At 40.0% G+C, this 26,799-nt stretch overlaps 1 long non-coding RNA gene across 4 annotated transcripts in view; it reads right to left on the reverse strand.

Annotated features, from left to right (window-relative positions):
• LOC102447669 (uncharacterized) overlaps nt 1-26,799 on the reverse strand; it is a 210,210-nt gene that overhangs the window by 56,946 nt on the left and 126,465 nt on the right. For all 4 annotated transcript variants that reach the window (XR_012906729.1, XR_012906731.1, XR_012906730.1 and 1 more), the window contains one exon: nt 25,113-25,235. This is a non-coding gene — a long non-coding RNA (uncharacterized LOC102447669). The remainder of the gene's footprint in view (nt 1-25,112; nt 25,236-26,799) is intronic.

Here is a 26,799-nt window from a genome sequence, read left to right on the forward strand (position 1 = left end):
AGGTAGAATGACCCCCAATAGGGAATTCAATCCATTCAGCTCATTCTTGTTCACAGGTATCTTGATTTACTTTTTATTTTACTGCATAATACGTGGGTCTAAGATTGTTTTCAGTTTTTATTTTTTTTAGAGATGATGGAAAGGAAACTATTAATACATTCCAAGTGATGAGTGAAGGGACTCAGTCACCAATTCAATGTTTTAACGATATCATTGAAAGAATTATTTCAGGAACGCTCATGTAAGCAGTTCATCTACATGCCTTTTGAAAAGTAATTAAAATCCATTAATCTAATGTGAGATCAATGGATTATGACATTTTAATGGCAGACTGATGGATTGGGCTTCCTTATGTCAGAACAATTGATTATGCCTTTAAAAAGTATGGCTTATAATTGGTTTATGAGAGAAACTGTTGTCACCAATCATACATAACACCATTATGCCATGTCAAAATTTATTTTGGGTGGCCATAATTTCTTACACAATTAATTTTCCTGATTATTACAAGATGACAACACATCACATAAAACAACATATTGCATTGTGGCTACCAGGAAATTACCACATGAAGGAAAAAAATAGTAAACTCCTAATGTCATTTTTCGTGTAACTGACAGGTTTTTACAAGAAGCCAGTTCTTGCTGAAGACATTTAAAAAATAGTTAAAATAGAAGATTGGTAATCCTTCTTTCTTCATAATAAATCTATAAGCTGCCTTTCAGAAGTGCTTAGTGCATTGGTCTAATTCAGATTCCAGTTGAATAGTAAAGTTCTCACTGATTTCAATGGGAGCAGAAATAAGTCAGTGTTTTGAAAAACCCATTCTCTGTTTTCAAGGAAGTCTTGAAAAAAAGGTACCACTGCATGTGCTTTCATTATTTATCTATCGCATGCTTCATGGCTTATTATTCATAGTGACTTACATAATGTCCAAAAATCTTATGCAGCTCAGAGCCCAGTTTGCTGGGAGCTGTACAGAGGCAGATATAGTCACTGTCTTAAAAAATTTATGAAAGGCAAGGGAGTAATGATACATTCAACAATAAAATGTGAAAATAAAAATCACAAGAAGTTAAAGAATTCCATACACAATGATTCATTAAAAGAATGCTACAGTCGCAAAGTGAAACACTCAAATGTCAGGGAATGCAAAGGAAAGGTTGCTTGTGCAGAGTTAAGTTATGGTTGTGTGCCTCCTTCAGAGCCCCAGGGTCTGACCTGAGCCAAGGTAAGGAAATCCATCAGACCAGAACCTGGTGGGAAAATGTTTTTGCCGTTTAGACCCAACAGAGTGAAGTCAAACTAGACAGGAGGAGGTAACTTTATCTCAGGAGGCAAAAGGCAGCAATTTTTGCTTGGATAACTACACTAAAGTAATAGTTTCTGAATCACTAGGTATAGACAATGAAGGATTTCAAATAGTTCTGGAAAAAACCCAGCACATTTTACATTATATTAATTTGGCTTGGGGGACATCATATTGTATTGACTTTCTATCTTGTAAGCTGAGACACTAGACAATTACAGGTTCAATAATATCACTAATTCTGCCAAGTCTTGCCAATTATTCTTTGTCTCCCAGTGGGCAAAGACTGGAGAAAAGCTTCAAACTGAGAAAATTAGCTTTAAAAAATTAAGGCAGAAAGGAGAAATTAATATGAAAGAATATTCTTATAAACCAGAGAATAAGGTTCTATGAAAATTTATCCAGGTGTTTGTTTTTGTTTTGTTTTTGTAAATATATAGTGTATCTGATTGATGCTGTGTATCTGTCTTTATCTTTGATGGCTCCAGAGACCCAAGTCCTGTAATATGATCTGCAGGAGTCTACTCACAGAGATTTAATTGTCATATTGGGGGAATTCATTTGAGAGCTGAATTTTGTTTGTTTAGACTGCGATCACAAATCTTTTTTGATTTTTGATTTAAATCGTAATTGTTGGCACATTCTGACCTAATGGCAACCACTGGAAAAATAATTTGTCAAAACTCAGTTCACTTTGAAATGTTTAAAATCTCTCAAATTAAATAAACTATGATGATCTTGCTTGCATGGACAACTTTCCTTCTTGGGATGGAGTATACCAGAGCAGTTCCAATACTTGCTAAACTTCTTAAACAGCTCCTTTAGGTCAGTGAGTATAGGTCCATATTTCTGTATTTTTATGAACTCAGTTTTTATATATATATAGGGTTGACTGATAACCAGGGGAGCTGAGGGCCTAATTTTCCATTGCCTTGTGGCCAGGGAGTGCGAAGTGGGTAAAAATTCTACACTTCTGACTTTGCAGTATTTACATGCACTCTGTACTGGTATAAATGACTACACAAACCTCAGGGCACTGGAGAACAGGGGCCAAAGCTAACAAAGCCCAGATGGTGTAGATCAGAAGCAGAGTATCTGAAGATAACAGTTATCTGTTATTTCGTCAGGTCTTTAGGAATCTTGAGAAATTCTTAATACATTCTTGTGGGTACATTCTATGTAATTTTTCATCACTAGTTTTCAGGTAGCAATCCTTTACGGTAAATACATTTGACCAAGCTCTAAAAGTCAATTCAAGGTCATAGCACTCATCTTCTGAATGTTCATTTTCTTTCATCCCAAAAGTGGAAGCTTAATTTGCAAAATAAGCCCAAATCATATGGCATAAACTTTCTGTTTCATGGTGTGGTGTGAGAGCAACTCAAACTACTAATTAAAACTGGTCATGGGAGATTTAACTTAGACATTAGGAAAAACTTCCTATTTGTCAGGGCAGTTAAGCACTGGAACAAATTAGCCTGGAAGACTGTGGAATCTCCATTGCTTGAGGTTTTTAAGAACAGGTTAGACAGACACTGCAGGGATGGAGATAACAGTCCTGCCTCAGTCCAGGACACTGGTCTAGGTGGCATACTGAGGTCCCTTCCAGTCCTACATTTCTAAGACTCACTGAATTTAAGGCTGCCCTATCCTCCGTTTTGATGGAAAAGTCCTGTAGAATTAAATGGAGATGCTACTTTGGTTTAAGAGAGATCTGGAAAAATTGCTTCAAACACCTACAGAATTCAATATAGAATGAAATCTGTTCCTTAGTCTTTTTGGAGCATTCGAAAGCAGGGATCTACAGAACAGCTAAAAACAAGAACCCCGTCCCCTGGCTGATGATAACCATCCTGAGTCATTCCTGAACCAATAATGAGTCCAGTGCAGGGACTGAGCAGAAGCAGATTGTCTTCCCTTGGGGACAGGTTTGTTCACCGTTGTAGAGTAGGGCTGTTTTAACTGCAGCCTACTTGCTATAGCCTCTTGGACCTTGCAACAGCTGAAAAGCCAGGATGTGGCAACATGTCTGTCATAACTCTTCTAGCCTCAGACTTCTTGCAGCTGGGGTCTTCTGGTCACTGACAACTGCACACCTGGCAGGAAAGGTTCCCCTGTTCATGAGAAATATCTGGGGCCCAATTATGGTTGCATTGTGTGCCCTTTACACAAAAGGGCCATAAGGTAGTGAGGAAATCCCCCCAGTGACTGGACTTCATTGATATAATCCTCTCCCTTCTGATTGTTTTACTTTATCTGTAACATGGTTTTGATCTGAATATTTTTGAGTGGGAGAGGTGTTTGGGGTGACAGCAGCAGTTGTAATGTGCCCTGCATGTGTTATGTTATTGTTTGGGGGAAAAAAATCAAATAATTAATAAATCCCTTCCTTTTCCCGCCAGGACTACAAAGTGCAAAGACTTGGTAAGTCCATCATTATCATACGTTTATATTTTCTCAAAGCTACTAAACTATCAGCCAGGAAAGCTTTTAAGCTGGCTAGAGCTCACCCAATAAATCTAGCACCACCTACTGGAGTAGGGCAGGCATTATCATTAGATCCAAACTAATCTCTGAGGCTCTGAAAGAAAAATTACAAGCAAAACCATATATTTTTTTTGTCAGGAAGTAGAAACATCAGCAGTAGGTGAAAATAGCTTACATTGTTTAAAAGGGCTATTAAAATGTGCATTTTAAAACTCTTTTGTATATAAAAATTCACTTGCCTGACATTTAATTACTGGTCAGATATTCTGGGAACGGTTGAATCTTTTTGCTAATATATTTTTAGTATATTATCTGCAATTATATACAAATAGAAAAAAGCCATGAACTTTCAAGCTTCTTGCATACTTTATCAAACTCTTCATATCAAGTATTTTCAAAACTACATTTTATGCCAGGTTCCTGCAGGTGAATCCATGACAGCATAGGGTTTCCTGCAGGATCCAATGGCAGGATCAAGGTCTAAATTTGAGAACAATTACACTGCATATCCTGGCTCAACACAACATTTTAAATTCTGTTTATTTCTGAACTTTGTATTCAATATTTCTGAAATTGGCCCTGATACTACTTCCACCCCAGACATATCTTTACTTTTACTAGTAGCCCTATGGAAACAAGGCTCAGAAACTGCCAGAGGTCCTACAGAATGTAATGGAGAGCCTACAGAATTTTCTGTAGGGATCTCTAGATATTGCTTGGAACACCTACAGAATTCAGAATGGAATTATAACTCTTCCATAGTTTTTTTTTAATCCATTCTGAGTTCATTTTATGCTGTGTCATTCCCCAGATTATCAGCTTTCACAAGTCTCTAGCTCTTACACATCCACAGAAAACTTCAAAAATGTGAAGTGAATATAACTGATACCGACACATTTATATGAATATGCAGAGAACCTGGAGCAATAATGCTGAGGAGTGAATGGCTCCATTCAGTTCACTGATATGTTAACTCTGGTGTCCAGGGAAGGTAATTTAGATGTCAACATTGTTAATTATGGCAGAGAGAGTCAACAGACCTGAATGATTTGTTGAGAATAACATTTTGGTGCCACCAGTTGGTGATATTTGGGTGATATGGTCAGTTTTCAGAATGGAGAGAGGTACTGTAACAAGTGGGACCAATCCTATTTAACCTATTTATAAACAGTCTGGAGAAAGGGATAAATATAGCAAGGTGGCAACATTTGTAAATGATACTAAACTGCTCCAGGTAGTTAAGAACAAATCAGACTGTCAAGAGCTTCAAAAGGATCTCACAAAACAAGGTGATTGGGCAACAAAATGGTAAATTAATTTTAATGTTGATAAATGCAAAGTAATGAACATTGGAAAAAATAATCCCAATGATGCATACAAAATGATGGGTATTAATTTAGCTATAATCACTCAAGAGAGAGATCTTGGAGTCACTGTGGATAGTTCTCTGAAAATGTCCACTCAATGTGCAGCGACAGTCAAAAAGCAAACAGAATCTTAGGAATAATTTAAAAAGGGAATAAAGAATAAGTCAGAGAACATCTTATTGCCCCTATATAAACCCATGGTACGTCCACATCTTGAATACTGCATACAGATGTGGTCGCCTCATCTCAAAAAAGATATCTTGGCATTGGAAAAGGTTCAGAAAAGGGCAAAAAAAAGGGGCGGGGGGTTGGAATGGGTGCTATATGAAGAGAGATTAACAAGACTGGGTCTTTTCATCTTAGAAATGAGGAGACTAAGGGGGGATATGATAGAAGTCTATAAAATCATGACAGGTATGGAGAAAGAGAAAAAGGAAAAATTATTTACTGGTTCCCCTAACATAAGAACTAGAGGTCACCAAATGAAATTAATAGATAGCAGTTTTGAAACAAACAAAAGAAAGTTTTTCTTCATGCCTATAGAACTCCTTGTCAGAGGACGTTGTGAAGACCAGGACTTTAACAGGGTTCAAAAAGAACTAGATACATTCATGGAGGTTAGGTCCATCAATACTTATTAGCCAGGATGGATAGGAATGGTGTCCCTGGCCTCTGTTTTTCAGGGGCTGGAAATGTATGACAGGAGAGGAATCACTTGAGTACCTGTTCAGTTCACTCCCTCTAGGGCATCTGGCATTGACCAATGTTGGAAGACAGGATACTGGGCTAGATGGATTTTTGGTCTGATCCAGTATGGCCGCTCTCATGTTCTTATGTTCTTACTTTTTCCCCCAGTCAATGAGCCGAGCCCATGCACACATGAAAGCCACCTTACAGAAGGAGCCCGGTGGAGCAGTGTGATCATATTTGACTAGCCACACAATCTATGAGTGGCATCTCATCTTGACAACTTCTATGGGCAGAACTTATTTTGTGGCAGGATCTTAAAAGAATATGACTAACTTGTCCCCACCCCAATCTAATATCCACACTGAAGTCAAAGACTTCACAAGTCAGTCTTTTATCATTACAAAGCCAGTTTCCCAATAAAGAAAAAATAAGGAACAAACAGAAAAAAAGAGACACACATAGAACAGCCATTATGCATTATGTGGCATTCTGGCCCCACCAAATTCAAGGGCAGAAGTCTCACTGATGCCATTGGGGATAGGATTTTACCCAGGAAGTCAATAGAGGTACTTACTAGCATAATTCCAAGCATTGCGTATAAGTCTTTGAAGAAATGGGATCAATTTCAATTTTAGATCACCATTATATATTTTGCTTGTGGGACAGTCAGCTACATGCATTTGCTTATAGCATTATTCAGCCTGATAAAGGACCAAATAAGTGATATATAGATAATTATTCAAACATTCACCAGAGTGTTTCAAGGCTATAACTTATAGATATGATTTTTTCTACCTCCACAGAAAACTTGTGATTTTATGTGCTTTTCTATGCATGTATTAAACAAATGGCACAGCTGAATAGCTTTTCTTAAAAACTGGACATTCACCAAAAAGAAGTTTGCCAGCATAGACAATTAGGCTTTCTTCTTTAACAATAGAGTGACTGACTGGCACATTTGAAATGCAAGCGTATTTTTTATTCTTCTGTTCACCCTTTGAGCTGATAAACACGAACAATGGGAAACAGCTGGGACAGGAAAACATTTTAGTTTGTATTTTCAAAGCAAGTGAGAAATAAACCCATCAGTGGAAGCCAGATCACATCTCCTGCCTTAGGGGTAGTCAGCAATTGGGGGAAAAATACTATCCATATTTTTAATCAAACATTACATATTTATTAATGTGCAGCTGGCCCATTGTGTGCATGATTTTTTTTCTTCAATGCTGTGCTACGTCCGTCAGCTTGACATTGTTCTGTAACTGACATTACTCTATAAGAATCTGGAAATGCACAGATTTAATAGAAATCATCGAGACAATTGCTTTCTGTATTATTAGGTCTCTGTGACGTAGGTACCATCTGAAATTCAATTTCAGAAGAAAAATAAGGTATTGTTCTGTTAAGACAATTTTGTGCACCTGTTATAGTAGGAATACAAAGACCACCCTCCAGCTTGGTGGACATATAATGATACATGCTACTCTTCTGTTAAAATGTTTGGGCAAATTTATTTTGATCCTTATTGAGATTAAACTTTCAGTACATTTCACTGGTAGCAAAGGTTGGGCTGTTCATTAGTTGGGGTTTGGCCTTGTCAATTTCCATTGACTGTTGGCTAAAAGGATCACTTTATCATCATTTGTCTGCAACTGAGACAGTCTTTATTCAGCCTTGATTCCTCTTGGGTCACAGCTGTCATAACTTCATTGGCTTTATAGTGCAGAGTCTAGTTTCACGGTCTCCTTAGGTAACTGTCTAATAGCTCTAGATTGCCTTAATATTGGTAATATATTACATACAAAATAGTGCACTGGAAAGGAAAAACACTCAAAATTGGTTAAAACACTTAACATCTATCCCACTAACTTACTCCTTGGCATTGGTCTTTGGAAAATGATGTCAAAAGAAAGCAGGTAAGTATAAAATTTCCCTTTTGACTTTATAATGGGATCTGAGATGTCCTTATTCTCTAATCTTTCAGCCGAAAATTTCTGCCCAGAATCATCCAGGCCAGATTCTAAGCTTGTGCAAATCAACCTAGTTCCATGGACTTTATTGGAACCACAGCTGAAGATTTGGTCCATTGAGCATATGTGGTCATCTCATTGATAGCCTGCATTTAGAAGAGGTTGGGTTTTTTTCTTGGTTTAATTTGTTATGACACCCCAAGGAGGCAGGGGCAAAGAGTGGGAGAAGTGATACCAGAAGCTACATCACAACCATCTTTTTAAATATTTCAATTCTGTTTTCTTTTATGTGCAGCTTCCAACATGTTTTAAATAAGGGAGTTTCTCAAACATGTCCCACCTATGCGTGTGATGCAGGTTACGTTTTCTGGGTAACTTTCAACAGCAACTGACATGACAAGTGAAATACTTCACGGACAGTTATATGCTCTCACCTTTACATCCAGGCTGTAGCTGGAGGCCTCTGCCATGCCACCAAGTCCTCAGGCAGTCCCCTCTGCTCCCTGGCCTCCCAACACTTGCTAGATACAACTTTCCTCAGCTTCTAGAGCTACCAGCTGTATTTATTGGCAGCAGTGGGCGGAGAGGAGGAAGAGTGGGGTTATCTTGCAGCTTTTGCTGGTATCAGTGGTAGGAAGTGAATTGCACAGTGGCTTCTGCTGTAGGGAAAGGAACAGGTTTCCTTTTGTGTTTAAAAATCTAGCAGATGAGGCAGCGAGTTGCCTAGGGAAGAGGGAGACCAGGTGCAGGGCTGGGACAAAGATCAAGCACTGTGAGCTGCAGCCCAGCTCCCACGCCTCCGGAGGCCACTAGAGTGTAGAAACTGATTTAGGCATGTGGAGTTCCTCTTATCAATGCTTTGGCAGCTCTTACTAGAGCAGGTGAGCCTGTGGCTTCTTGTCCCAATTTGAAAAACACAGAGGGCTGGAAACTTCAACTTGTGGGAGAGACCCTGAGGCCCTTATTATACACATCAGCCTGCCGCTGCTCTTATAACAGTCAAGGGAGCTTTGCCATTGGCTTCAATAGCCGCATAACTGGACCCAGCATATTTTTTAAGTAGTCACCAAATGTTCATTTGATTCTTCCCTGAAGAATGGAGTGTATTGTGTATAGGACAGAAACTGGTAGCAAATCTTATTTTCATATCAGTGAAGAATTCCCTGACCCTTGTTACAAAACCATGGGGCCAGATCCGCTGATTGCAGAATCTGGCATAGTTTCAATGGGATTAAGGGAACTCTGCTGATTATCACCAGGAGAGGATCAAGCCCTTTGGGTATATCACCGTCCTTAAAGTTCCTATTAAAGCACAAAGAAAAGTAAAGTTTCAGTTGCACTTGGTACTACCTTTCTTGTAAATCATTCTGTGATTTGCTGTGGCATCCATTACTGTAAACAAAGATTAACACATTCCTCCAAGCCATATCTATAGCCCTTAAGCACTATATGAAAGCTGTTGCAGGCTGCATACAATGCATTCCATATGGTATGTTTATAGTGGCTGTACCAAAGAAGCCTCAGTTTGTACCATTTTTGTAGTCATTATAGTATGCTGTAGCTGAAATATGCATAGCTGGAGATAGCTCTGAGTGGAAAGACTGAAGTCATATTGATCTACACAGAATTCTCTTTTCAGGGAACTGCTTAGAAGATGATCTGTTATAAAAATTCTGCATTAAAATAAGATTGGTGTTTAAGGAAAACATACAATAAAAAGAGAATAAGTTGCAATAGGAGTGTGAGCTTCAAGAAGGAGTATTGTCAGGGAGGAAGGATAGGCTGGGTAGTATCATAATATTGTACCTAAGTTGTATTGCTGATGGTCACACAGATACAAACACGTTTTATTTTAACAAATAGGGAGGAACTGGTTGATAATTTGAAAGTGGAAGGCAGCTTGGTGTGAAAGTGATAATAAAACAATAGAGCTTGTGATTCTAAGCAATGGTAGAAGAGAAAACAGCAAAATAGGCAGACTTTACTAAATGCAGGGAGCTGGTAGGTAAGGTCTCAAGGGAAGCAAAACTAAGAGAAAAACAACTGAAGACAGTGGGCAGTTTTTCAACGGGACTTTGTTCAGGGTGCAAGAATGCAGTATTCCACTGCATAGAAAAAATAGGACGTATGGAAAGAAACCACCCTGGCTTAACCAGGAGATCTTGAATAATTTAAAAATCAAAAAGGAGTCCTATAAAAAATGGAAAGCAGGTCAAAGTACAAAGGATGAATATAAACAAATAACACAAGTACATAGGGGCAAAATTAGAAAGCCGAAGGCACCAAATGAGCTCAAATGGGTAATAAGAAAACATTCTACACATATATTAGCAGCAAGAGGAAGACCAAGAACTGGGTAAGCCCCATAGCTCAATGAAGAGGGAAAAACAATAACAGAAAATGTGGAAATGGCAAAGGTGCTTAACAACTTCTTTGTGTCTGTTTTCACTAAGAAGGCTAGTAGTGGTTGGATGCCTACAATAGTGAATGCTGGAGAAAATGAGCTAGGTTTAGAAGTTAGAATAGGAAAAGAACAAGTTAACATTGCTTAGAAAAGTTCGATGTCTTCAAGTCACCAAGGTCTGATGAAATGTATCCGGACTGAGGCGGTTTCTGAGCCATTAGCTATAAGACATGGAAGATGGCAGAGATTCCAAAGGGCAAATATAGTGCCTATGCATAAAAAGGGAAACAAGAACAACCCAGGAAACAACAGACCAATCAGCTTAACTTCTGTCTCAGGAAAAATAATGGAGCAATAATTAAGGAATCCATCTGCAACTATCTGGAAGGTGATAAGTAACAGTCAGTATGGATTTATAAAGAGTAAATCATGACAAACTGTCGTGTGGCTCGATTAATTTTAGATCCAAGGGAAACCAGGACACTCCAGAGAGATGTAACCACTTCCTTATTTATTGCATGCTTTAAGCAATTAATACAGTTGTTTAAGTTTTACAAGCCTTAAAAACAATTACTATGCAATTTAAAACCTTAAATACTATAAATGCTAAAGCAATTAATACTGTGCAAAGCAATGCAAAAGCAATTAATAGAAGATCTACCATAATACAATAATAAAGCCTAGTTCGCGTACACTTCACCTGAATGCTACCTACAGTACCAGGCAGGGGTTGTAGTTCCTTTGATTCTCACCCATCAGGATACCATGCACTGATGTAACTGGTGTGAAGAGTCTATTTACTTCTAGTTACAATGAGCAGGACCTGTGGGTCAATCCTGCTCCCTCCCTTCTTCCTTCCCTCCCATTGATTCTTCTTACTAAGCCCATTTTATAGTAAAGCAAGACTTGGTCATTCTAATAATATTTATCAATTAATTACATATTGTATATAATACCTACAATGCCCAATGCCCAAATTTGGGGTACATTCTGCTACTCAAGCTGTTTCATGAGAACATAAGAACATAGGAGACCCACAGGCTTTTTAGCAGGCTTCCTGCTTCTAATGTACTTAAAAAACATTTTGTTATTTCTTTGAGTTTTTGGCTAGCTGTTCCTCAAAATCTTTTTTTGCTTTTCTTATTACATGTTTACACTTGATTTGACAGTGTTTGTGTTCCTTTCTATTTATCTCACTAGGATTGGACTTCCACTTCTTAAAAGATACCTTTTTGTCCCTCACTGCTTCTTTTACATGGTGGTTAAGCCACGGTGACTCTTTTTTAGGTCTCTTGCTATGTTTTTTTATTTGAGGTATACATTTAAGTTGGGCCTCTATTGTGGTGTCTTTAAAAAGTTTCCATGCAGCTTTCAGGGATTTGGCTCTAGTCACTGTGCCTTTTAATTTCTGTTTAACTAACCTCCTCATTTTTGCGTAATTCCCCTTTTTGAAATTAAATGCCAGGGTACTGGACTTCTGAGGTGTTCTTCCCACCACAGGAATGTTGAATGTTGTTATATTATGGTCACTATTCCCAAGCGGTCCTGTAACGGTTATATCCTGGACCTGATCCTGCACTCCACTCAGGACTAAATCGAGAATTGCCTCTCCCCTTGTGGGTTCCTGCACTAGCTGCTCCAAGAAGCAGTAATTTAAGCCATTGAGAAATTTTATCTCTGCTTCTCTTCCTGAGGTGACATGTATCCAGTCAATATGGGGGTAATTAAAATCCCCCATTATTATAGAGTTCTCTATTTTGGTAGCCTCTCTAATCTCCCTCAGCATTTTCTATGTCAGTATCGCTGTCCTGGTCAGGTGGTCGGTAATATATCCCTACTGCTAATTTCTTATTATTGGAGCATGGAATTTCTATCCATAGCGATTCTATGGAACATGTTGATTCACTTAATATTTTTATTTCATTTGATTCTACATTATCTTTGACATACAGTGCCACTCCGCCACCCACCCGGCCTGCTCTATCCTTTCTATATATTTTATATCCCGGTATGATTGTGTCCCACAGATTTTCCTCATTCCATCAGGTTTCAGTGATGCCTATTATGTCTATCTCCTCATTTAATACGAGGTACTCTAGTTCACCCATCTTATTAGTCAGACTCCTAGCATTTGTGTACAAGCACTTTAAAAATTTGCCACTGGTTATTTGTCTGCCCTTCCCTGATGCATTGGATTCCTTTGTATGCGGTTGTTTGTCAGCTCTGGCCAATGGTTTGCCCTCTCCCCTCCTCTCTTTCTGACTACAGCTTAGAGAATCTCTATCAACGGATTCTCCTCTAAGAGAAGTCTCTCTCCGATTTACGTGCATCTCTGCACCAATCGGCTTTCCCCCATTTCTTAGTTTAAAAACTGCTCTACGGCCTTATTAATGTTTAGTGCCAGCAGTCTGGTTCCACCCTGGTTTAGGTGGAGCCCATCCTTCCTGTATAGGCTCCCCCTTTCCCAAAAGTGTCCCCAGTTCCTAATAAATCTAAACCCCTCTTCCCCACACCATCGTTTCATCCATGCATTGAGACTCTGAAGCTCTGCCTGCCTACCTGGCCTGCGCGTGGAACTGGAAGCATTTCCGAGAACGCCACCATAGAGGTCCTGGATTTCAGTCTCTTTCCTAGCAGCCTAAATTTGGCCTCCAGGACATCTCTCCTACCCTTCCCTATGTCATTGGTACCTACATGTACCACGACCACTGGCTCCTCCCCAGCACTACACATAAGTCTGTCTAGATGCCTCAAGAGATCCGCAACCTTCGCACCAGGCAGGCAAGTGACCATATGGTTCTCCCGATCATCACAAACCCAACTATCTATGTTTCTAACGATCGAATCACCCACTACTAACACCTGCCTCTTCCTAGCTGGCATTCCCTCCCCATCAGAGGTATCCTCAGTGCAAGAGGATACCGCAACATCCTCTGGGAGGAGGGTCCCAACTACGGGATGGTTTCCCTCTGCTCCCATTAAATGCTCTGTTCCCTTGAGACTTTCATCCTCCTTAAGAACACTGGGGCTCTCAGACTGGAGGTGGGACAGTACTACAGTGTCCCAGAAAGTCTCATCAACATAGCTTTCTACCTCCCTTAGCTCCTCCAGTTCAGCCACCCTGGCCTCCAAAGCCTGAACTCAGTCTCTGAGGGTCAGGAGCTCCTTGCAACGGGTGCACACATACGCCACCCGCCCACAGGGCAGGTAATCATACATGTTACACTCGACACAATAAACAGGATAGCCCCCACTCTGCTGCTGGGCTTCTGTCTCCATGTTTGTAATGAATAAGTTTAAGTACAAACTGGGATTCTTTTTAAACTTCTGGAATATAGATTATTCTAAGAGTTAGGTTTTAAAGAAGGACACAAGTCACTAGTGCCCTCTAAACTCCCTCTCCAAACTCTTCTGTTACCTGTTCCTGGTCGCGCTCTCCCTGGTCGCTGAGTCACAGGCTTATATAGCTCTGGTAGCCCCTCTCCCTGACTGAGGCTCAGCCAATTAACAGAGGCTTCTAGATTTCAAACCTTTTAGAAGCTCCTTCAAACAAACAAACCAAACAAACAAACACAAACACATAGTTCAAAAACTATGTACATAGTTAACAGTTTTATGTCTGCATCTGTAATTTTTGCTTATCAGAAACAGAATTACCAGTACAAGGTTGATTGTCATGTCACTGACACAGTCTCACTGTGCCTATTAATCTGCATTATTATGCAAAACATTCCTGCCTCCCATGCATTGCCTGCATGCTTACGTGCACCAGACTTGAGACAGGCCTGGGTTTGCCTGGGTAGAGATCTGCACGGTGGTCAAGGCAGACATCCCCATTTATTAGTGTCAAGGCAGGGCTGTCCAGACTCCCCTACGCAAACCAACCAGATAGCTTTCTTTGATAGGATAACAAGCCTAGTAGATTAGAGAGAAGTGGTAGATGTAGTATACCTAGATTTTAGTAAAGCATTTTATACAGTCTCACATAACCTTCTTATCAATAAACTAGGAAAATACAACGTAGTTGGGGCTACTATAAGGTGGGTGCATAACTGGTTGGATAACCATTTTCAGAGAGAAGTAATTTCCCCCCTCTACTCTGCACTGATTAGGCCTGAAGTGGAGTACTGTGTCCAATTCTGGGCACAATTTATCAAGATGTGGAGAAATTGGAAAAGGTCGAGAGCAGAGCAACAAGAATGATTAAAAGTCTAGAAAATGAGACCTTTGAGAGAAGGCTGAAGAAAATGGTTTTGTCTAGTTTGGAAAAGAGAAAACTGAGAGGGAACAAGATAACAGCTTTCAAGTATCTAAAAGGTTGTTATAGGAAGAAGAAAAAATATTCTCCTTAATCTCTGATGATAGGATAAGAAGCAATGGGCTTAAATTTCAGCAAAGGAGGTTTAGGTTGGACATTAGGAAAATATTCCTAACTGTCAGGATGGTAAAGCACTGGAATAAATTGTCTAGGGCAGTGGTTTCCAACATTTAAGCTGGGGATGGCAAACCCATTCATAAACTTTTGGCAGATGAGTAACATTTTATTTGCATATTCATTATGCAAATAATAAATATGCAAATGAAATGTTACCTGACCACCTAGCCCCAACCCAGCCCCTTGCTCCCCAGTGCCTAAAACACTTTGACCTCCACCTCTGTGCCCCATGCTCTTTAACCCTTTAACCTCTAACCCTTGCATCCCATGCCAACACCCTGTTGCCCCATGACCCCATCATGCCCTCACCCAACCCCCCTTCTCTCCCTGCCCTCACCCAACTCCCCAGACTGAGATTGCCCCACTAGGGAACATGGCTGTTACTGCCATGCAGGAAGGAGGAGCAACTGTTGGTGGCACACCCCCTCCCTCTCCAAGAGTGTCTTGTGCCCCCATGGGGGAGTGGGATACCTGTCCAGGCCGCTATTACTGAGGTGGGAGGAGAAAAGGAGGCATCTCCTGCTCTACCTCCTGAGCCCCAATGTCGCTGCCAGCAAAAGTGGCCACATGGGCAGGGCGGAGCCCTGGCTGGCTGCCGTTACCAAGGGGAAGGACAGAGGCAGGTGCCTTCTCCATCTCTTCCTGCTGCCACCTCAGCCCCAGCACCAGTACCAGCAAAAGTGGCCGTGTGGGCAAAGGGAGCAACTGTTGGAGGCGCATGCACTCCCTCGTCCTATATGCCCCCTTTCTCCTCAAGCACAGAGGAAGGAGAAGAGAAGAAGGCACCTCCTGCTTTGCCTCCTGCTCTGCCTCCTCCTGCTGCACCTCAGCTACCATAGCTGCCAGAGCTGAGACACCACAAACTGCCGGCTTGAGCTTTGGCAGCTGCAGTAGCCCAGCAGCCAGCAGGTCATGGCCTGGCAGCAGACTGAATTGGTGGCTGGGAACCGCTGGTCTAGGGAGATTGTGGAATCTCCATCACTGAAGTTACTTAACAGCAGGTTACATAAACATCTGTCAGAGATGATCTAGATAGTGGTTGGTCTTGCTGTGCGTGCAGGGGACTGGACATTCATGACTTCTTAAGGTCGCTTCCAGTTCTAGTATTCTATGATTCTATGAACCTATGTTAACCAAAGAACTATTGCACATGAAAAGGGAAAGGCTCCTTAGGGACTAGAACTATTCTTAATGAAAAGCGTAGTCACTTCCCAACTGTATTTTTGTTTTGTGATCCTGTTGATTTTTTCCCCACATTGCCAAATGTATTTATGGCTGAACAACAGAAATGTTGAAATGAAGCTTTTTGTTTTGTTTGTTTGGCAGTCTTTAGCCATGAGCATAGCCATTTTGTTAGAAATTTCAAAAGATTGAAATTTGGAGGATGTGAAAACTGCAAGGCTGTGTCTAGACTGCATCCCTTTTTCGTAAAAGGGATGCAAATTAGATATATCGCAATTGCAAATGAAGTGGGGATTTAAATCTCCCCCGCTTCATTAGCATAAAAATGGCTGCCGCTTTTTTCTGGCTCGGAGCTTTGCCGGAAAAAAGCACCAGTCTAGACGCGGATCTTTCGGAAAATAAAGCCTTTTCCGAAAGATCCCTTATTCCTCATTTTAAGTGGGTGCATTCTTCTCATTTTAAGAGGGATGAGGGATCTTTCGGAAAAGGCTTTATTTTCCGAAAGATCCGCGTCTAGACTGGCGCTTTTTTCCGGTAAAGCTCCGAGCCGGAAAAAAGCGGCAGCTATTTTTATGCTAATAAAGCGGGGGAGATTTAAATCCCCGCTTCATTTGCAATTGCGATATGTCTAATTTGCATCCCTTTTACGAAAAAGGGATGCAGTCTAGACACAGCCCAACAGTTTTGACATTGTAGTCCCATGAAAGGATTGAAACTGTTGGAATTGGTGAGAGCTGTATCCTTTATCTACCCTGACCAGTGAATTCACACTGGGAGGCTGAAGTGAGGTTCATTGCATAAAGGAAGAGGGGCTTTATTTTTTAGAGCATAATGTGTTTTAGATAGGTGAAACAAGGGGATTAGAATAAATGCATCTCCCACTTTGATGCAAGGGGATGGAGCACTGTAGCATAGCCCACTCCTTATCCACCATAGGTTTGAAATAAAGCCCTCTCCACCTCTCGCACAGCACATGAGAAGAGACTGAATTTGTGTTGAGACAGGAGCACTTCTGGCCTTCCCACCTCATCCCACTTTGGATGCAAAGTTGGTGCCTGACCTCCCTCCACTGCGTGCAGGAGATTCATGGCTTTGGTTCCCCCGTGGACAGTCTCAGCATAGGGGTATGTTAGACCGTAGACAGATTTAGAAACGTATTGTATTATGAGCTGCAGTGCATAACAAAGCAAATGAGGAAGGGCGTTCAGCTCTGTGAAACCATGTACTCAAAATAGTGATGTTTTGGAAAGTGTGAGAAATATTTCCCTGTATCTTTCGTTAAAGCAAGAACCTGTAATCCCATGACAGTATGAGCTTGTTTGTATCATGTAATGCCTCAAAGCATTTGTCATTGCTTGTGGAATGGACTGATTAGAGAAAAGCTTTTCTATCTGCTGTTTTATTTTATGAATATTGGTTACTTTCCTATGATTCCTGGACCAGCAACTGATGTTAATGCAGTAGAAATATTTTCAGGATAGCAGACAGAAAAACTTTTCTCAGTTCCCAAAGTCAAGCTACTTTAATATGGACCAAAAGACAATAATCATGCTTATAGAGTCAAATTTGCTCAGTTAAAAAGAGAAGAGGAACAGGTTAAGTGACAAAGGCTGCCTACTGAATCTGGATGCTCTGAACAGTGGGTGCATGCTTCTGTTTGCTTTCAGTGGGAAGTCCGCCAACTGAACTGAGAGAGTACATTGTTTGCCGTGTCTTTTACATTCTTCTAAAAACAAAACACCTTGTTACTATGCTACAAAACTTAACAAAAGACACATTTTGGAGTTACTGTATTACTCATAAGAATGCTCCCCTTACAAAAATGAGTTAGGGAACATAATTTAAGATGGCCTCTAGTTTAGATAAATGATAGTAGACATAAGAGAAAGTAAAATTGCAATGTTTCTAGTTTTATTCTGAAACAACACATTTCCCAGCTTCTAGTCATACAGAATAATATGGCTAAACAGCCAGAAACACTCGGATCAAAAAGCTAATCACAACATTTGAAATTATTACATCTTTTAAACTAATTTTGTTTCTTTTTCTCTGTCTTATAGATGTTTATTTGTTTGTGAGAGATAAAACTTATGACTACACTTCAGCTGTCACTGGCTTTCAAGGTTATACAGATAGGAATGAGACATATATACCTAATCTGCATACCATTGCGTTGAGAATGCAAAGGCAGTCTTTATGCCATTCAATAGATGATGATAAGGTCTTAAGTCTGTTGAATTTCTTGTGTTGTACTTGTATTATCATAGGATTTCTTAAGCCAAAGATGAATATGTAAATTTCTTGCCACTGACTTGCTCCAAAATAATGGACATTACACTTGCACAGTGGCAATTCAGAGTGTAAAATTGATTAATATTTGTTTTCAAAATGACATGTAGTGATGTATGGATCCTTTTACAACTTAAATTAATACTTTAAAGAGATGAATGGTCTCTACAGAGGATGTTAAAGTTCAAGCTGAAAAATTTGCATATTTATATTACAACCAACTGATAATAATTGTTGAAACAGAATATAATGTGGTTCGTTTTTCATTTTAATCTGGTTGTACTCAAACACAGGACCTCATTAACTTCCAGCAACTAATACAGCACTATCAGTCCCAGTAAAACAGGCTTGCCTTGAATTTATGAATTTCAAAGACTATTTCCTATGGTGAATCACTGTTAAACACTGGGTCAGTCACTAGCACGTGCACTCCATGTCATGTGTCACAAAAGCATGAAAGTTACTGGGCTAAACCATCAGAGAATCCCGTGGTCAGCGTGTTAAAAACCTATTGCTGAGAAGTCTGGTTTAAAAGCAAATATGTTAATAGACTTGTTACCTTTTGGCAAGTCATCCAGAGAAACACAATTTAGCCCTATATCGCAGTATTTGAATGATATCAAGTTGGCCAACTGCTGAGTTAAAATAACATACTCCAAGAATATGACTATGACAAGCTATTAGATATTTACATTAAGAACTGTGTTGAGTAATAGGAAAACATCAAATGAACCCACAGATCCTTATCAATAGAAAAGTTTCCATATTTGGGAGCCCAAATTGCTACTGGAAATTAGCACTTCAACAAAGTGAAAGATATAATCTGAATAGCAGTGTCAAGAGCAAGACACTTATTATGCTTTTATAGTTCAGATAAATGGAATGAGTATGTTGCCACCATTTTGGAATAGTGTAATAGAGCAGGAATGTCTGTACCAGCTAGCAGAAGAATTTATAGATATGGATGAATGACAGGAAACAGGTTATTTCTTAAGACTGTTGAATTTTTTGAGCTTATATAGATCCATAGTTTCTCGAATGAGGCTTCCTTCACACAGAGCAAGTAGATAGCTGTGGTTGGAGAAGATTTTAGGTATTCTATATAATGCCACCTCTTGGAGTTGATCCTAAGACTATGATTAGTATGTTCCTATACAAAGCAGCTTCACAGAAAGAAAAGGCAGGGCTGGTCCTACCATGAGGTGAACTGAGGCAGCTGCCTCAAGTGCCAGACTTGGGTGGAGGGGGAATGCCATTAGGACCCAGAGTGTAGAAAATTGTGTCTGCTGCTGGTGCATATGTAGGTAGCAGAGCAGTACCATGAGAGGAGTAGAACAGGATGAAGGCAGAATTGAGACCTTTCAAAGTTTTGGCCCCAGCGAGGGGGCATGGAGGCATCATTTGAGCTCCCCACTTCAGGTGCCAAAATATTGTGGGCCGGCCCTGAGAAAAGGGGTCATTTCTTTATATTGGCTCCCATTTGGACATTTAACTTGAACTGATCTCAGGTCAATAGATTCTGTAAACCATGAAGGTGACAGAGAGACAGATTTTCTTGTCTGGCCAAGCAGTGCTTGGTGCATGGCTAGGCTGGCAGATTAGATTCATAGGGCATGTCTACACTAGGGAGAAGATCAACCCTCTGGAGGTTGATCTTCTAACCTTGAATTTAGCAGGTCTAGTATAGACCAGTGTTCCTTCTAAACTGCATAGCAGGAAAGCTTCACAGGTGATTAATCAGCCCTGACCTGTCAGTCAGCTCCGTGAACGGAGCCCTGAGCCTCTGACTGGGCGGGGCTGATTAATTACCTGTGAAGCTGTGCTGCCCTGCAGTTTAGAGGGAACACTGATATAGACTCACAAATCAAATGCTGAGAGCAGCCCTCCCCCCCCCCCCCGCAGCATCTAATACTCCTCGTTCTGCAAGGAGTAAGGGAAGCTGATGGGAGCAGCTGTACGGATACTGCCAAAGCTCCGTTTAAGGTAAGCTGACTCCAGGTAGGGATTTTGTGTAGCTGGAGTTGTGTATCTTAAATTGATCTGCTGGGTGTAGTGTAGACTAGGCCAGAGACTTTAAAGTCCGATGGGATCATTCTGTTTATCCAGTCAACCTTCATGCACATCACAGGGCACAGAACCTCACCCTCCTACTCTTGCAAAAGACACGCCGCGTGAGTTACTGAAGTCCTGAAATCATGATCTGAAGACGCCAAGTTACAAACTTCACCCACTTAGGCTAGTTCAAACCACAAGTGAACTGCGCCCCATGCTGCTGAGGAGTTTAAAAACTCCAGGGGCTCTGCCAATGTGACCTGGGGGAAATTCTTCCCGACCCCACATATGGGCATCAGTTAGACCTTGAGCATAATGGCAAGATCCCCCCCAGGCAAACATCTGGGAAAGAATTCACTGTGCTAACTCAGAACCCTCCCCATCTCTGGCGGTTGGAGCTATTTGCTACTAGTAATTACTGATGGGCAACATGCTACTGCAGACAATCTCATCATACCTCTCCCCTCATAATGTATCATGCTCACTCATGAATTTAGTTAGTTATTTTGGCCCCACCACTCCCTTTGGAAGGCCATAAAAGCAAGAGGGCGAGAAGAAGAGGGAAAGCTTAGAAAAGTGATAAGGATAGTAGATGAATGGGCTTTCCCCTGTGGACTTTAAAACCCTCTCATTTAAACAGGCCTGATCTCTCATAATGTCAATCATTGGAATTACAAGTATTTGGCTATGAAGTCATCCTGTTTTCCTCCATAAGTTTATAAATTCCTCCTAACACTGTTCATCAGTTAAGTAATTCTTTACGGGTGGTGGTAACAGATACTGCACAGCAATAATTATTTGACATTGTCTGTTACAACTTTTTACAACGTTGTGATAGGCCTTTCAATCTTTGTAATGACATCTAGCAAAAACAGTCTAAGGTGTAACATGATTGAGGTTCCCGATATATTTTCTAATCATGTCTTTAACAGATTATATTGTACCTACTAGCATCTTCAAACCCCACAACTACCCCCCTCCAGCTACCAGCCTAGAGATTATCTGCTCGATTTTGAGAGACAGCGAGAAGAAGCAAATTGCAGAACTCATCAATGTTATCACTTGTTTCATACTAATTAAGGATGTACAGAACATTAAAGATCTGGATTCCAAAGCCCATTAATGACATTGAGGAAAATTTCAAGCTGGCGCAATAAAAATGTGCCACTCAGAGTGTGTATGGTAAATAGTGTCCTGCTATTATTTTAGAGTATAAACCAGTGAAAATAGGGTTTCTTGTAAAAATACTGGCAGATCCCTGAAGAGAGAATCATCACAAAGGCAATGCTATCAGTGAGGAATATTTACACATGGAAGCTGCTGGTACTACTGTTTCTCTATCCTGTTAGAAATAGTTCCATTGTGACTGCCTTGAAAGTGTGTGTGCACACACACAGAGAAATGATCAATAAATACACTTAGAAAGCCTGTTATGCCATGTTGTGTATCATGAATTCTGATAATATCAATCATAATTGAGTTAGCTATAATCCATCTGACTTCCAGTAGACTGGGGTCAGCAGGGGATGCAATGGCTCACTTCACATCAATTACCATGTAATGTAAAGAGGTGGTAAGCAATTCCCTTTGATAGTTTACAGCTATAAATAATTATAAAGCACTGGTAGTAAAGCTGGCTCTTGGGCACAATATTAAATCATGAATTTTCATTTACTTATATCTCACAGAAGCTGTTTGGCTTACTAGCGTGAAATGTGAAATCCTGATTAGTTGTAGCAATCCTTGCAATAATGTGGTATATGCAAGCTGGTAGATATTATAAAGTGATAATCCCATGTCTTCCCCCTTTCAGATAGAAATATTTTTCACTTTTAATATTGAAAAATTAGATGTGTAGGCTGTGATCATGTATCACGGCAGAGTAATGATGGGAAAGAGTGAGTGAGCTTTACATTGAGAAGCTCTAAAGAGTCAATGTCATGTTTCATCTTCCAGCCAGCTTCTACTCATTCTCTTTGGGTTCTGTTCTTGAAAGTACACAAGTTTCTATGGGACCAAATGAGAAGATGCCAAAGATGAGCTTTATTTCTAGGATTTAACTAAGAAGTTACCGGTCTTAAGACCTAAAAACTTTCTTCCACTGCTTATTAAAACTTTTGCAAGCTGTTATTCATGGTAAATTTGGAATTTGTGCAACATTTATTGGGCTAAACAGGTGGATCAAGTCACACTGGCTCTCTGTCGGTCATGACTGGCTAATCTTATGCCATGTGACTAGAAGCATTGTTTAGCAGAGATAGGTTGAGATGCAAATGGCAAGGGGAGATTAGCATGAGAGAAGATGCATGGAGAGGAAGAGCTGAAAACTGGAAGAGAGGCAAATTGAGGGAAGTCTATTAAGAGAGGAAGCCTAAAGCAAGTGCTGGGATACCAGAGGTAACTGAAGAAATACTGAAAAAGGGCGATGAAAACCAGAGAAAGCACAGAAGACTCTCTAAAATATGGATCATCTCTATCGACTTTTATGGGAGGCAGGGAAGGCTTTAGAAGCAACCAGGGAGTGGCAGGAAGGATAAGAGAATTCACCCAAGCTTGTTTAAGAGAGGAAAAACAAACCTGGAAGCAAACATTTTCCTGAAGGTGACAAATGAAGTTCACTGTTCTCTCACCTTCTTCCCTCCCCCAACTCCCCCAGGAAGGGAATGGGGGAGATGTTGGGTTACCTCAGCAATGCCACAATTTCTAGATTGTTTTCTAGGCTAGAGAGGCTCATCTATACAAAGCTTTTAAAGTTTACCCATCACCTACCTGCAAACACCAGGATGAGAATTTTTCTAACCAGAGAATTTAGCCTTGTCATTTGGGGCCTGAAATACTGAGCAACACAACCCCAGTTAAGGTCAATGGTGTGACGGGGCAATCAGCACTGTCAAACACTGGGCCTTAGGCGTACAGTAGAAAAGTGTCCATTTGCACTGAAATTATCCTGAGTTTCAATGAAGAACTAATATTCTGTGGGTGCCTGTGGCTAACTTAAGTAGTCTTAGCTCATGGAAAGTGGCTAGATATCCTTATATTTGTGATGATAAAATAGGGCATGAAAAAAGTGAAATATACCCGACCTGTTCTCATTTTCCCCTCTGAGTCTGTTTATACAGCAGCTGGAGGCAACAGCCAAGAAAATCACAGCTGTATGCAAACAATTTTCATCATCCAAGATTAGCCAAAGCAGCCCTGTTTTGTGGTTTCATGAAAAAAGGAAAACATTCCACATTCTGGTCTGGAATTTTTTTTTTGGGGGGGGGGGGGGGGGCGGAGGGGAGGAGAAAGGTAGAGTCTCCTGGTGGCAAACTCATTTTCATATTCAAATACTCCTTATGCAAAGTGCACTAGTTTTTCACAGCTTAGACTCAATGCTAGTTAGTTTTGACCCTGCAGAGAGATGCATTGTATATTAAACCAGGCAAGAAACAGTTGCTTCTGGGTAATGACAAAAACAAACAAACCCCACAACAACAGAGTGCAGATATGAACAAGGATAAAAGTGTTGGTGCAACACAAGGACGGACTTAATGGTGAGTAATAGGAGAAGGGAGCAGGACTGAAATGCTGAATGGCATAGGGTTTAGGATAGAGCTGCCCCACCGAGTAACTATTTGGCAAAGCCAAACAACTTTGGAAACAGGTGAAGTCAATGTTCATTTACCAGCCTGAGAGAACATCCTGCAAGAAAGAGCTTTCTCAATGAAAGATATCAAATAGGTTTATGATACTATCACAGCCATGGCCAAGAGGATATGATAAAAGGGAAGGCAAATGACATATGCCAAAGAAATGAGTAGCTGTCATACATATTAGGTGAAATAATAATAATTATTTAGATAAAGCGATTTGATGTTTGCTGTGTGATCAAGTAAATATGTTGCATACGGGTAGGTGGAAATCTGCTGAGGTGGACTGAATATTGGTAATTTCAGCCTCTGAATAATAAATAACTCAACAGTGTCACTGTGAGGCCCAGGTCATAGCCTGGAGAGCAGCACCTTGCTGATCAGGGAATTGCAGAGTGAACTGAACTGCAATCACCAAGCAGCCTGATTTGTGTCCTAAATTGCTGTTTAGCAGCATGATGTGAACCGCAATCAAGGGAGAACCCAGAGGAGTTTCTAAGGGGAGCAAATGGCTTGTTTCCAAGCTCATTACACAAAATATTTACAGCGGTGTACATTAAATTGGAGAAGATCCCAAATTATTTTTACATGAGGTCAGGAGGAAGAGAACTTTTTTGAAAATGATTGTGAGCAAATGATCGTTTCCACTGAGGAAGTTAAAGGGATACTGTATTTCTGATGTTATTTCTGTCTCACTCACTTTGCTCTGCAAAGTCCAGATTCACATGCTATAATCTACCAATTCCTAGTCAGAATAATGTAGTATTTTTAATTTATTTGAGAGCTATTGAAACACAAAAGTGACAGATTTTTTAAAATAAAATATACATTAGAAGTATCCCAAATTTATAATAGTTTCAACTGTAGAAATTGTTTGTGACAACTCTGACAATTGGTTTTTTGAACAACAGCAAGTGAATTTTAGTCCTTTAAAATCGGTCATAATTTGCCAAAAATAATTATTGGACTACTATGTGTCATGGAAAAACACACTGATAACAATCAAGCTACTTTGCCAGATCTTGAAAAAAGATTACTGTCTTAATATTGGCACTTATTATTGCTGTGTTATGTATCTAGTTCCATGATTGTGCAGTAAGTGAACCACAAAAAATAAATTGTACAGGTTATACTCTAGATGTACCAGCAGGTACAGTACAATGCAGAATGAAGGCAGAGTGAAGTTGGCCTGGAATGCTTTCAGGAACCGGAGCGTTGTCCGATACAGGAATCCACATCTAATTATATTTCAGGCAGCAATATTAAAATATTTAGCAGCCAAATTTTTCACTTACCAAAGGAGCTGCTGACTTCCATGGGCCACTCAATAATCTGACAGCTACCCAGTTGAGTATTTTCTCTGAAAGTGATCAGAAACATGAAAAAGTAGAAGATCATTCTGGCTTAGGATGTATAACCTATAGGATAAAACAAAAATAAACAAACACATAATGTGGCACTTTTACTATAGTAGTTACTAGATATTTTAAAATTCCACATTCTGTTTATATTCTCTCTTCTTTTCCTTATTTCCTTATCCCTGTATGGTTGTAATGTTGTATCTTTCGCTTTTGTGGTTCCTTCCCCAGCTATACTGTTCCCCAGAGAATCACAACATACATCTGGTTACTATAAAAGGAGGAGGGAAAAGACCCAAACCAAACCAAACAAACAAACAAAAAATCGACCCTGGATCAAGGTGCCCCCAGTCTGTTTCCTGATGATGTTACTGTTCAAAAGGCCAAGAGAAAATAGAATAAAAATAATAAATCCTGGACATAAATATTATCAAAGAACATGGTGGCCTTACCATGACGTACAGTGACTCCCCTGAGTGGAGCTGCTTTCTGCCTAAACAAGTCACCAGTCTGATATGACACATAACAAGCTGCTGTTACACAGTAAGCACAAAACACTGGATTTTAACAACTGTCTCATGATCAATTTTTGAACCTTTTGTGATTGTCTCTCTCTTTCCCTCAACTCTCGGCTAAAACATAACCAATGCTCTATTTGAAGATCTAGCTACCAGGCATGTTGCCACATCGTTGCATATTCATCAGTAAAAATCTTTCCATATTCACATGGCAAACCATTTGAACTGTCATAAGGAAGAAATAATCACCTTTCCTTTAAAATGTAACAAAGGCCACCAGAGCTGTGTTCTTTGTATAACAGTAAACATTGTCACTAGTAATCAATTTATTTTACTGGTAAGGATAGTATTCTCATGACAAGTCAAAGACCTTTGGAAATAGTACATCTGTGCCTGTTATTTAAGCATACACAGAAACAAAGAGGCAGAATATATTAGAAACAAAAAATATGTCATCTTGTATAATGGTCTCATTGTTTGCTCCACTAGAGAGGGATTGTGCCATAACATATGACGCTGAATGTGCCTTTCTTGTTCGCCAGCTTTCATAATAAAGTATGTGATGCACATTTAATTGCATAGAGAAGATACGGATGTTAGCCGCAGTCGCCCACCCTTTCAATGCTGCCCATGCTGGGTTAGAAATGTATTTTTATGAATGTTAAGAAACCTAAACAGCAATCAATAGAATGTAGGTCTAATACCCCAGTTTTAATGGTAGTCACTTTGATTCAAAGCCGGATCAATACCAAGTCGCCTCTGACTGAGACTGAAACTAAAGTATTGTAATGCTGAGTAAATGACACCTGCGTTATGCCTTCCACGGTAGGGGTTTTAATTTTCTTTTCTATATGGTAAAATGGGCTAAGAAAAGGAATGAGGGATGAGTACATGTTGTCTTATGTGACTTAAGGTGCATCGCTTTTTATGACGCCACAAATGTAAATAGACTTATACATCAAGAAATCATTTAATAATAGGAAGCATCACCCACTATGTACATGCAGGGGCTGGGGGTGTGGGTCTCTCGCACACATTCAGATAGCTGATAAGTATCATTCTTCCCTCACTAAAATTACAATACTCCAGTGATTTTCACAACGAAA

This window comes from Pelodiscus sinensis, chromosome 12, assembly GCF_049634645.1.
Source record: "Pelodiscus sinensis isolate JC-2024 chromosome 12, ASM4963464v1, whole genome shotgun sequence".
NCBI classification, from domain to species: domain Eukaryota; kingdom Metazoa; phylum Chordata; order Testudines; family Trionychidae; genus Pelodiscus; species Pelodiscus sinensis.